The sequence below is a fragment of the Canis lupus genome, chromosome 19, assembly GCF_003254725.2.
Source record: "Canis lupus dingo isolate Sandy chromosome 19, ASM325472v2, whole genome shotgun sequence".
NCBI classification, from domain to species: Eukaryota; Metazoa; Chordata; class Mammalia; order Carnivora; family Canidae; genus Canis; species Canis lupus.
The window spans coordinates 47,979,725-47,991,969 of NC_064261.1; the positions used below are offsets into that span (position 1 = coordinate 47,979,725).

The 12,245-nt window shown below is 38.6% G+C and overlaps 1 long non-coding RNA gene across 1 annotated transcript in view; it reads left to right on the plus strand.

Moving 5' to 3' along the window:
- LOC112649256 (uncharacterized) overlaps positions 1-9,988 on the plus strand; it is an 80,863-nt gene extending 70,875 nt beyond the window's left edge. Inside the window, exon 4 of the long non-coding RNA XR_003129522.3 lies at positions 9,545-9,988. This is a non-coding gene — a long non-coding RNA (uncharacterized LOC112649256). The remainder of the gene's footprint in view (positions 1-9,544) is intronic.
- The last annotated feature ends 2,257 nt before the right edge of the window (positions 9,989-12,245 follow it).

The following is a 12,245-nucleotide window of genomic DNA, read 5'->3' on the forward strand; positions in this document are numbered from 1 at the left end:
AAGATCCAGATGAATTTCAAAAGTCCCATAATTGGGCACCAGGTGAGCCACCTGGGTGGCTCAGTGGTTGAGCATCTGCCTTTGGCTCAGATCGTGGTCCCAAGGTCCTGGGATCAAGGGGAACCTACTTCTCCCTCTGTCTATGTCTCTGCCTCTCTCTGTGTCTCTCATGAATAGAAAAAAAAAAGTCCCATAACTATTGAAGGATAGTTGTAAAGCAATGTCAGCTAATTTGTCAGGTTCCAATTACTCTGGCTTAATAAATAGATAGAACTTGAACCTGTTTGAATGCCCAGAGTTTCCTAAGTAATTAGCCTAACCTCAATTAGGTATAAAATCAAACAATTATTTCATTCATTGCATTTGTTGTATTGTGATCCTTGACTCTCAGGATCTTGGGGGAGAAGGAGAAGAAGTAGGACTGGATGATGGCTAAATCTTTTCCCTTTCACCTCCTTTTCTAAATTAGACTTTATTTTAAGAAATGGTTGTTCTCTTCCATCCTTCTCATTCATACCCCCAAGGATTAATTTTAAGACCCATTCCACTAAATAATTAACATTTTTAATTTGACAAAGCATTATTTATATTTGGACCTCAGATGGTTCCTGAATTGAATCAATCATAAATCCTTGGTTCATGACACATTAAAATCATTGGTTATGAATATTCCTTTTCAATTTATATCAATCAATCAATTAATTAATTAAAAAGGAAGAAATGCCCATTAACTCACCAGTCAACCTAAGCACTGGTTATCAATAACTAGGGTGACACCGTGTCCAGGTTTGCCTTGGGACAGTCGCTGTTTACTAGTACTTCCTGCTTTAATTATCAATAGTGCCCCCTTTTTGCTCTCAAAATCATCCTGGTCTCAATGATATATTGCACTATAACTCACCCCTCCCTCACCTAAAAGGCAAACAACTATTCTTAATGTTATGTTTTTTTTTAATTTTTATTTGCTTGTCTGTTTCTCTCACACAGTCATATATGCTTAAATATTATTATGTTCATTTTAAAACATTATGAAAGGGCTATCATACACTTCTACTCTTCTGAAATTTGCTTTTTCCAAGTGAACAGTATGTTTCTAATATTTATGTTTTCTAAGTTGTATCTCTGTTGTTGTGCTTAGGGGCAGTTCATTCATTTTAATTTTCTCTGCTGTGTTATATTCCATTGTGTGAATATACTACAAGTTATTATTTCCAGGTGATTGTTATGTGGGTTTTTTGCAATTTTGTTTTTTGCAGTTTTGTTCTTTTTTAAAAAGAATATTTATTTATTTATTAGAGAAAAAGAGAGAGCAGGGGAGTGGTCAGAGGAAAAGGGAGAGAGAGAATCTCAAGCAGGCTCTCCACTGACCATGGAGCCTGATGTGGGGCTCAATCCCATTTCCCTGAGGTCATGACCTGAGCTGAAACCAAGGGTCAGACACTCGACTGACCCAGGCACCCAGGTACCCCTAATCAGTTTTATTCTGAACATTCTGGTACAATTTTGGGAGTTGCATGTAAGAGTACACATTTATCAGAAAATTTGCTAATAAAATATTCTTGTTTTTAATCCCTTAGACATTTTTGGTAATTTTTAAAAAGTATCTTTTTTTGTGATAAGCAGGTGGCATGAGGGCTAGTTAGATAAATAATAGCTCATTTAACATCTGTGTGCAAAAAATCTTTGTTAATGGAATAGTAAATTAGCATTTATCTTATTTGTTAACTATATCATATGCTAGATACATTTACACCAAAATTGGAGTCTAGGTTTAAGATGGTCTGACCTCAAAGTGTAGTTTACCTGGCATTTTTCAAGAATACCTGGATTTTTCAAGAATCCCTTTTGAAAGCCATGAAGTTTCAGAAAGAGAAATATAAGTGTTTACCAGAACAGCTCATGTGATGTCAATTGGGAGAAAATGGTGTATAAATGGAGACATTAGTGACAGAGAAAGCAATCATGTTTTTACCACAAACTCCCAACTGAAGTGACTGAAGGCAGACACCTGAATGGAAGGTAGTGATCGGTGACTGTGCAGCTTCTCTTGAGGGTAGTCAGCAGGTGGGGGTCTCCTGGCTTCGCTTCCCGAGCTACTTCACAGTCCTCTCCTGCTCTCCTTCTGTTCCCTCTGCTGATCTCTTCTCTGTGTCTCCTTGTCCTTTTTGGAATTCTTCTGGCTTCTGCCCTGGGCCCTCTGCTCCTCGCGCTGCCTTCTCTCTCCCTAAGTGATATGTTCCAGTCCTGTTTGCAAATGCTCTCTGTAGGCTGATGACTCCCAAACTGTCTTCTCCAAAAATATCTCTCTTCTAAGCTCCAGATCTGTCCAGCTGCTTGTGCAACACTTTCACTTTGATGCCTTAGTTGAAAAGTTTTGAAACTTTCTAATGGAAGCTGACCATTATTGATTCCCATCTCCCCCTGAGTCTAGTCCCACACTCCCTTTTATTTCCCCATCTTGGTAAATGGTATTATCACCACTTAGTTGTTCAAGCCAGAAGCCTGCCTATTATTTTGGATTCCTTTTGCTCTTGAACTCCATATCAAATCCATCATCAAGTCTTAAAGATGTGACTTTCCAAATATACCTCAAGTCTGTCCATATCCTTCCATGTCCAATGCTGTCATCTGTCCTGGTGCAAGTCTGTGTCCTTTTCACCTGGACTAATGAACTATTTTTCTCTCTGGTCTCCCTGCCTCCACAGTTGTTCTTTCTAATTAAATTTTACCTCTCTGGTAACGCTATCATTATTTTCCGGGCAGACAGGATTATCTTAAAAGGTCAGTCTTATCATGCCACTTTCTGGCTGGGGGCCCTAAATGTCTTCACAGAAGTTCAAAATCCTCACCATAGACCAGAAGGATCAACATGGCTGCTGCTGATCTTTCTAAGATCTTGTATTTCCCCAATATTTGTTATTCTCCCATTACACTGGTCATATTTCAGTTCTTCAACCTAGCCTGCACTTTCCCCTTCTGAAGATGTTTCTATTTCTGTTTCCTTCATAATTTCTACTTACCTTTGGTCTTAAAATAAAGTATCAGTTGCTCAGAAAACTTTGCCTCCTCCCCATGCCCCCTAGACGTCAGATCCCCAAATAGACTCTCTCATCAAGTGGTGTTCTTACTTCACAACTTGTATCACTGGCTGTACTTTTTACTTGTGTTTCTGGGATTCTTGGCTTCACGTCTCGTCCTCTACCAGAAATATGTATGCTACCTGAGGGCAAGGGACCGTAGCATTTTTAAAATCTGGCCCATAGTAGGTGCTTGATAAAATTTACTGGATCAATGAATTGATTTAAATATTTATCAAGTATCTTCTGGTCACCAGAGTAGTCATCTTGAAGGAGGGAGAATGCAAATCAATTCAAAATAAGTAAAAGAAAAAAAATCTCTTAAACCACTAACCCTCTAAACAATTAGAGAAGAAAGGAAGAGAGCATGCAATTAAATGTGAAAATGTGTGATACAGCATGAAACTGCTAAAGGAATGCAAGCAAAGAAGAGATACCCTGGGGCTCCAACCACCAGGTGACTCTTCTTTGGATTAGGTAGGACATCCGTGAACATAGGCTTGGTCACTTCAACCAACATATATAAATTTTTACTCTCCCATACCCAAGTCTCAGTTTTAACAATTATTGATTTTTTTACAGCCCTTCTTTTGCTGTTGTAAAGGGCCTCATAAATATGTTATTATTTAAAATTCCTTTTTTCATCTTGACATAGTCATATGTTTCTCTGCTGCTTACCACCCGTTTGAGTGACATCAAGCAATGCAGCGTTTGCTCTACAGGGGCTGTCCCAAATCAGAGCCTTCAGAAAGAATGGTGTTCATGGCACCAAAGTGACACTTCCCCCACCCCCAGCAGCAGATGAAATATTTCAAAGAGGACATCTGCCACCACCACTGAGATTTTATGGAGTACCCACACATGTAGACTCACTAAAGTGGGCATGACAGCTGAAAAATATTAAAAGTGTGTGTGTGTTTTTAAAAACAACTTATGGTTAGGAATTAAGAAATGACTTTTAAATAAGAACAGAATTTTTTTTGCAAGTGTGTACTTTTTTCTTTTTCCTTTTTTTTTTTTTTTGAAGACCCCACACTTGCAAAATCTTTTAGGTCATGTGTTTGCTTTACGAAACATTTGGCAAGTAATAGGTGCCATGGGAATATATCCACTCCATCTGGAATCAGCAGATCCTCCTGGTTTCCCTGTACCTGTGTTACCACCAGTTCCCATAGCTCACAAATGTTTTTGTTTTCTTTCTTTAATAAATTTTGGATGCAATAATTAAATGGAGAAACCCTAGTGAAGGGAGTTCTTCCTTAAATTTTGTAAAGCAAATCTTGGGAAAGAAAGTAAATGTATATTTGCCAACTTGATGTTTATAAAAATGAAACCTGTGTAGAATGTCCTTACTTCTTTCCTTGGTCGAGCATTTTCCTTTCACAAAACAAGGCCCAGTAAACACATTATTTCTGACCTAGTTTGTTTTCTCCCCTCATCCCTACAGTGGAAAACTTTTTAAAGGCATTTAATTTTATTTAGATAATAACAAGTTATGGGTCATGTTGTCCTAACTTCTGTGTTCCTTTTAAAATTGAACAAATATTGAAACTGGAAAATGATTTGGTTATCTGATCTATTCACTGTCAGGGTAAGATTGTTTCTTGCTATATCCTTTTTTATTTTCAATTTCTGTCATCAACTGAGGATGGTTATATCATTTCACAAAAAGCCTTCTGGGTTTCCACTCCTCCAATTATTTTATTTTGTTTTATTTTATTTTAAAGGGGAGGTCATGTAGAAAATCAGGCTTATAATCTCACAAATACAGCATCCCCTTGTTTGATATTTGGATCTTTCTTCTTTCATTTTGGCAAGAAATACTGTGGGAATAAGTGTTTCTGCCAAGTATCAGTTATTTAAATATTTCATTACCTCACAAAATAAAAAAGAAGACAGAAAAAAATAGCTTCTCTAAGACAATTGGACAAAGACAAATTCCTGATTTATCTGAAGATGAAGTTTCTGCCCTTTCTTTAGAACAATACACTAATTTTTAAAAATTCCTCTAAAAAATGTCTGGAGTTATTCATACTATTAAATTAATTCAAATGTTGACAATCAAAGACATAGTTTTCTGAAAAGGAAACAATTTGGTATAAAAAAAAAGATGTTTTCCCACAAAAGCAAAACCAAAACAAACACAGAATAACAAGCAAAAAATATAATAATAAAGTATCACTCTAAATACCCTATTAGGAAAAAGACATACATCCGCATGTGTAGAACGGCCTTTCATTGATCTTAGTGTTTTGGACCATTTTCTTATTATACATATATTTCTAAATAAAAAATAATTGAGGGAATATTAGTCACAAGAAGAAATTAGTGGTGGTGGTGTATGTGTGCATGTGTGTGTGTGTGTGTGTGTGTCTATGCAAGCAAAGACTAAGCAAAACCAGAAATACTACGTAGAAATGAATTGTTTTGCATGTGCTAAAATTTTTTGTTTGCTCAATTGCTACAAAATACAATTTTTGGTGGAGAGCCATAAACCTAAATTTAGTAGCAATCCAAGTAGATCTTAGTGGCTCTAACTTTTCTATCAAAAATATATTATCTGATTTATTTGGCAAGAAACAGTCAAATCGATTTTAATAAAACACATTTCTCATTTCATATTTATTTCACCCATCACTTTATAAATGCGTCCTCAATGTTGTTATTGACTAACTTGCCAAAACATGAATTTAAAAGACAAGAGAACAGAAAAGGACTAATATATTTTTCAGAGAGAATCTTATTAGTACATTTCCGATAATGGTGGGGCATTTGACTCAAGATTATTTCTGTTGGACCTCAATCCAGGGTCTTTATTATTGTTAGCTTCAGATTGTCCTCACTTTTAATGCATGTCAGCCAACTGACAAAACCCATAACATGGGTCTCTGTAAGAGAAGTGTATTGACAAGTTTTGGTATATTATTATTTAATCATATTTTAATGTCCTAATGACAGAAGGAATCTCCTATATGCCAACCTGTTGCTCTATGCCTGGTTTTAAATTTCCATATTAAAATAAAGTGAATTCCTCCATTTCTATCTAGAACAATTGATTTCTGAATGAAAAGTACCAAAACTCTGAGAAGCTAAAGATGGTCAAAACTCTAGGACACACTTCTCTGCGTGCAGTTAGATATAATTTGAACACCAATAGCTTACACATTTGTTACATGTCACATATAAAGCTCAGATCTTAATGAATGGAAAGGTAATATTTCCAGACATTATTATCTAAAAGTAAAACTTTTCAACATATTATGACCTAAAATTTTTTGATGATACTGTAAAGATGAATAAATGATTATATTACAGAATATACAACAGACCCAATACTGATGACACGTGTAACTTTAGCTGATACTCCTCGGATTTCTTCTTTAATACTTATTTTTGTGGACAATCCTCTGAAACCTAGTTATAGCAAATCTCCAAACATTTCTATACACTAGGGGATCAGGAGAAATTTGAGTCAGATTATGCCTCTGAAGTCATATGTGACATAGAGTATTACATGACAGAGAGAATATATATCAGTGCTGCTGATTTTATTCATAAAAATCAGGTTTTGATGGAACTTTAATTTATTTTTAAATATTTGAAAATAATTTACCTCTGGAATAATGACTCAGAAGCTATTCCATGAAATAAGCAATCTCTGAAAGTTCCCGTTGTATGAAATATGGGTTCAGTAATCATTGAGTTATCTCCTTCCCTTGAATGGCTTGGCCTAGTCTCTTTCTCCCTCTGTTTCTCTCTCTCTCTCTCTCTCTCTCTCTCTCTCTCTCTCTCTCACACACACACACACACACACACACTCAAAGCACCTTATGTATTTCCCATTTTGTTCCCTTGACTGATAAATTTGGCCAAGGTATTTAAGTTTGGGGATATGAGCAGAAGCGGATATGGGTTTTTGAGGCCCTGAAATATATAGAGTTTGGGAGACCCTCCTTGAGAAAAAGAATACACAATTACAAATATAAAAATAGGTACAAGGATCTTGGAAGGAACCCTTACTAGTGAGTTACCAGAATCTTACGCTTCATTAGCATCTGGGAAGTGACTATAGGATTAGAGACTGAGGCCTCTGTGTGAAGCTTCAGACCCCCTCTCTAATTTCTTTGTCCTGTTCTGCATGTGATTCCCAAGGGGGAAGTGTTATTGTTGACAAAGTCATTTGGGACACTAACCTGTTTATGTCCTAGTCTCTCTGTCTCTGTCTCTCTTATTCTCTCACTCTGTGGTTGGTCATTCCAGAAACTTTGATCATCACTTCTTCCTTCTTCTTCCCAGTTTTTATTTATTTTTTTTAAAAGATTTTATTTATTTATTCATGAGAGAGGCAGAGACACAGGTAGAGGGAGAAGCAGGCTCCATGCAGGGAGCCGGACATGGGACTCGATCCTAGGTCTCCAGGATCAGGCCCTGGGCTGATGGTGGCACTAAACCTCTGAGCCACCCGGGCTGCCCATTCTTCCCAGTTTTTAGATTGGGGCATGTCTTAAGAAAGCCTGGAGGGAAGAAGGACATTGTGCTTACTGAGTAAGAACATGAAACATATGTTTTCCCTCTTTCTCTTGAAGTATTTTTCTCTGCGCCTTGCCATCGACGTTTTCAGATGTAGAGGGCTAAGACTCAGGTGGAGAATTTAGATCAAATGTCTCAAATGGAAAGCCAGGCAGGTAACGGAAGTGAACAAAGCAGATCTGGCCTAAGGGCTGCACAGTGAGTGGCAGAGACTGTAAGTTTTGTTTCATGGACAGAACAACCAAGTGTCAGCTCTGGAGAAACAGTCGCAGGTAGGCAAATGTTCCCAGTGGTGCAGATCTTTTTTGTTTTTTTGTTTTTGTTTTCCCCAGAAAAACAGAAGTCTTGCTTTTTAAAATATGAAATCTGATTTTTAGATGTTTGTAAGGAATTTCCTGTTTTCAAGAATGCAGTGAGGGCCAAAACACATAGGAGCGTGTTCCAGCTATTGGGCCCTGATTTGTAATCTCAGGTCTAAGGGAAGGGACAGAGTGGAGACGTCAATCCATCAGGCCATAAGCTACAGATGTCTGCCTCTAGTTTATGGAGGAGGAGTCTGTTAGTCCAATCTAGGTTTTCAAGGTTTTTCCTACTCCATCGGAGGAGGAATGAAGAGCATGTATCTCCTTAGCCATATAACTGTGCATATACCTTTCCTCCAGTGATCTTGTGTGGGATGAAGATGGAGACTGGAACTGTGAGATAGTGGCTAGTGGCAGGACAAGCCAGGAGTCCACGATCCTGGACCTCTAATAAAGTACATTCAATCCCTAAATGTTATGAACACGCACGCACTTTCCTTTCAGGGAATTCCTGTAACTTTTCCTTGGGCTTTAGTCTATGGAAGCTTTCCCTTAACTCCGTAGCTCTGGCATTTTGTGGTTTCAAATCCATCCAGGAATGCTGTGCTGTTGAGGATATTCCTACTCCCACATTAAACATGAGAGCAGCATGATTCTACCAAATGCATTTCCTGTCACTTGGCCTCTTGACATTTCCAGTATTCTCTATAGCTGAGCCTGGAAGGGGTTTTGTATGTAGTTTAAATCACTCATGGGGAAAAAAAAAAGCAGGTCTGGAATCTCATTTCTTTTTTCTCTAGGGAACATCCATGCGCTAAATTGACATCAACACATGATAGAAATTGGTCACTCCCTGATACAGTCATTCAGGAATTTTTGCTATTTTAAGGCCTATTATTATTTCCAGCAGTTGCTACTTCATCATTCAGCAAAATACAGTCATCCAGGACTTCCTGACATATCAGTAGTCCTGTTCCAGTCCTTAACTCCCCAGTAGCCGGCGCTGCCACTTCCAGACATGGCAGGGCGAGCACTCATGGGTGTGGCTCTAAGAGGACTGGGAGCACCAGGCCCCTGTCCCTTCTCCCCCCACTTCCCTGGGCCTCTTATCAGAATGAAATCAAGCTGATCTTGAGACTGCATCCTGCCTGTGCTAATCCCAATCGCATCTGCGACTTCTTTTCATGCAAAATGAGGGATGTGAACAATGAAGGAAGTGAAAAGAGAGCAGAAAAGTAAAGCATGTATGGTTTGTTGCATAAACTCAGGTGCAAAGAACAGAAAAGACGGAGAAGAGAAAACTGTGAGACCATAGGAATGAATAAACAGGAGGGAATTGGGGAAAATATATGCTCAATTACAATTTACTCCTCTTTCTCGTTTTCCGTGTTTGAGTGTTTTACAGAATTTTTCAACTTTACATGAGGGAACTCAAGAGGATATTTGTTTCCTTCCTTTCTCCTCATCTCTCCCCTCCCCTCCCTTCCCCTTCCCTGTCCTGTTCATTATGCTGGTTCACTATAGAATTTACAACTATCTAGTTGCTAAATTAATTCTTCATATGACATGATGTGTGCCCATAGCCTGATTTTACATTTTTCCTTCAAATGCGTTTTTTTTTTTTTTTTTTTTTAGGCTTTGATTGCCAAGATTTCCAAGCATGGATAACTGAAGAAGTTTGCTTGACTTGACTTCAGCACAAATGAATTCTTTAAAAAATGGTTTGGATAGATATAGCCTCACATACAGAAAAATTTAACCAATTTCAGAGAATAAATCAATAGAGCATGGCAGGAAAAGCCTATGAGGTCTCTGCAACTATGAGAACTTTTTATAAAAAATATTGAAGTCATTTTAAACCATAGTTTACTTCATTATTGGTTTAGAGTAGGTAATATGGACTGATTCTGTGCTATTGTTTGCCTAGATGACTAGATTGTCAGTTTTAATTAGCTTTTGTTTTTCTTAAAGGCTAATTGCTTTTACAAAACTCAAGGTTTCTTGATTGCTAATGACAGGAGTAATAAGTAATATGGTTACATACTTTTAAAAGAAAATTCACAAGCCTATCTAATTGTACAGAACTAGATTTCCTTTGAATTTTTTTATAATAAAGTACATATTTTTAAAACCAGAAAAATACATATTTACTAATAATATTAGTAAAATAAAATGTCTTGTTTTTGGCAAGTGGATCGCTGCTAACATATTTCATAAAACATAAACAAACATTTCTGGTTCTATTTGGCTTTGAAATATACTTTATATCTCCATTTCCTTATGACTATCATCTCTTTCTGGACTAATGCACTATACTATCCAAATGAAAATGCTATATATAAAAGTGTTTTGGGGGCGCCTGAATGGCTTAGTCAGTTAAGTGGCTTCCCTTGGCTCTGGTCATGATCCCAGGGTCCTGGTATCCAGCCCCGCCTCAGGCTCCCTGCTCAGTGGAGAGCCTGCTTTTCCTTCTCCCTCTGCCCCTCACCCCTGTTTGTGCTCTCTCTCTCTCTTAAATAAATAAAAAAAATGTTTTTTAAAAAAACATTTTTTATGGATACTCCCTATAGGTAGGTATATGCTGTAAGAATCTTTCCTTGTTCAGATCATGTCCTGAGCTGCATGATGTCATCAATATTTTCTTATTGTTGTGACTTTCTGTATACAGTGTATAGGTGGAGGGGTAATACTAGGGTGTTTTTACTGTGGAATGCAGATTTTCTTTCTGCAGGGCTAATTGGTTCACAGATGAAACAGGTGATTAACCTTCTTCATATTCTCAGAAGCCATTGGCTAAATTCAACACCTCGGGTCCGCCATCGGATTTTGTGGACTACTTGCAGGGTGAGAATGTTTGAAACGCCTGTTCCATTCACAGGTGAACAAGACAGACAAAATGCCCCATCCACCGGGCTTCTTTTCTCATGGGAGAAAACAGATCATAAATAAGATGAATAAGCAAATTAAGTGGAATATTAGTAAGTACTGTGGGGAAGCAGGGAGGGAGAGTTGCCCTTTCAAATAGGCCAGAGATGACTTTCCTAAGAAGGTGATATTTCAACAAAGATATCAAGGAAGTGAGCCCTAGGATCTGGGAGGACGAGCCCTGCAGGTGAAGACAGGAGCCGGTGGAAAGGCCCAGGGCTGGGAGTGTGCCTGGCGTCTTCCTGGAGGAGCAGGGCCTATGGGAGAGCGGAGCCAGGGAAAGAACACAAGAAGCTAGGTTAGGGTATTAAGGTGGAATGGATCTTACAGGGAGGGCCTCCTGGGCCCCCAGAAAGATTTTGGATTTTACTTGCAAGAGATGGGAAGGAGGCAGTGCTAGCAGGGAAGGTCAGGATCTCCCTTAGGGTCTAACAAGAGCCTTCTGCTGAAGGAGGAACTGAGGGAGGAGGGCGTAGCTGGAGGCCAAGGAATCATTCACGGGGCGAGTGTGACCATCCGCATGCGAAGAACATTGTCAACTATCCTTAATGTGTCTCCAGGTAGCACAGGTGAGAACCTTAGTCCACCACCCTCATGGAGAGGATTATGGTCAAGCATTGAGAAGTCACCCCGAGCTCTCCCCGTGACTCCCTCCTTCACGTGGTCCCCTAGCACAGAAATAGACACAGGGGAAGCTTCTATCAACTCTGTGACAGTTTGGTAAATACGTAATCATACATGTGGCATCTTCTATATGTTCTTTTCAGCAACCAATTAATATAAACCAGATGTGTGGTGAGCCGGAATACGTTCTGGAGCTTGTCCTGAGAAAGTAAAGACACATTGATTGAGCGTGCACACCTGCAGTTCTTGCTGCTGTGTGCTGCTTGTGCCACGGCTTTGACGTCAGCTGCTGAAGGGAAGCCTCTGCTTCCAAAACCCTCTCTTGTTGATTAAGTAGAGGAACTCTGGGTCAGCAGGATCATCTAATCACCTCGTTGCAAAGCACAGAGCATCAGGAAATGGCATCTTCCTAGAAGAGGTCACTACACCCCACCTGGTGTTTAACATGATCTGCTTGCTTTATAGGGAGCTTGAAGCAATCACTTCTGGTTATTTGTGAAAGTAAAGGCTCGGAAAATGTAAGACCAGGTAGGAGTATTTGAAAGGTTGTGAGAAAAATGTAACCTCACTCTATTCTCTCGGTAAGGCAAGAAATAGGAGTTTTCACTTGAAGCAAGATCTTGTGCAAAAGACATCTAAAAGAGAGACAAATGAAAATGGCATCGTTAAGTCAACAAATAGTCAAAAAAAAGAAAGGATGGAAATCTTGGGATTTAAATTATTTATGAGAATAATCCAGAACCATAGCCAAACAAAGCACTAAACATGGCTTAGATCAAAAGTGTTT